Here is a 1,476-nt window from a genome sequence, read left to right as displayed (position 1 = left end):
TCAAAAAATACCTCAAATATAAAATTGTAGTATCATTTGAGCTAGAATTATCAATAGTAACAGTAAATATCTTATCAATGTCCTAATGAAGGAGGCATGATTCAATATATCTTCTAATAGTATACCATCGATGATTAGGGATTAAACAAAAATTAATAATTTTTTTTTTGTAATTTCCAATCACTGTCAATGAAATGGGCAGTTTGGCACATATAATTAAGATTTTGTACCGATGTCCACGTATCGGTAGTTAATGAAATCCTTATTCCCCCATCTTTAAACAACTTTTTAAGTTTGGCTTTTTCGAATGCAAATAATTTCATACAATTTCTTGCAACCGTCACTCAATATGATACTTTAAATCTAGGTTTAAGCAACCAAATCATCTTCTTAAATCATTACCCTTCAACAATTCTAAATGGTAATTTATCGAGGATTACCATCTCTGCAAGCGCCAACCTCATAGCCTTCTCACTATATTTATTATGGGTTAAAATATTTCTTAACGAACTATCACTCTCTCCAAATCCCTTCGAGGGTGCCTCACCTGCCAATGTTATTTGGTATTTATCTAAAGGCTCACGTTTATGAGTATTTTTGGGACATGAAGGTAGATAGTTTTGCATGGTTGAAGTTTCATTCATTTTCGAGTAGCAAGCGTATATCTTGCCACAATAATTACACTTGGCCTTAGGATCATCTATGAAACAACCCTCAGTTTTTGTAAAATGATCTCAAACAATTGACAGGTCATTTCCCTTCCGTTTCTTAGGAAGTGGACAATTACTACTACTAGGAGCACTTGAGACCGGGAGTTTTGGTATTTGGGAGTTTGAATTAAAATCAATTGGACTTGACGAAGAATCCATCTAACATGTAAAACAAACAAAAAACAAAAAAATCAACACAAGTGTCAATTACACAGCAGCTAGTTTGCAACTTGACAAACAACACAAATCTAAGATTCTAATTTATTTTTTAGATCGCTCATAAACTTCACAAGTTATTTTAAGAATTAAAATAATTTTATAACAAAATTGTCAACACAAGTTAATAATTTGAAATTTCTATTAATTTGATTTTTATCCCCTCTATTGAGTGACTGAGTCTTATAAATTAAAAACTTAATTATACAACTTATCAAAATCAGCAAATGGCAAATGCCGCAGTGTCTCCCTCTATTAATTTGTATCCCCTCTATTGTTGACAGTGTTGTGTGTGTAGCGAGTTTCGAGCAACTCATTCATGCAAATTCTCATCAACATGGTGTTCAATGTTCATCATTATCCCAAACCAGAAAACTCTATCCCTAACCCTAGACCCAAATAGCACAACGGCACAACCTCTTATCAAAAAATAAATTTTAACAAAATTAGACTCATCAGTCGACAGTCATCACTAAAATTAAAACAAAATATCAAAGTATTCAAATTTCAAAATCATACCTAAAAAAAAAGTGGAGCGATGGAGGCTAGA

Source organism: Juglans microcarpa x Juglans regia, chromosome 4D, assembly GCF_004785595.1.
Source record: "Juglans microcarpa x Juglans regia isolate MS1-56 chromosome 4D, Jm3101_v1.0, whole genome shotgun sequence".
NCBI lineage: Eukaryota > Viridiplantae > Streptophyta > Magnoliopsida > Fagales > Juglandaceae > Juglans > Juglans microcarpa x Juglans regia.
The sequence above is the reverse complement of the archived record's forward strand: the minus strand, read 5'-3'. Positions refer to the sequence as shown.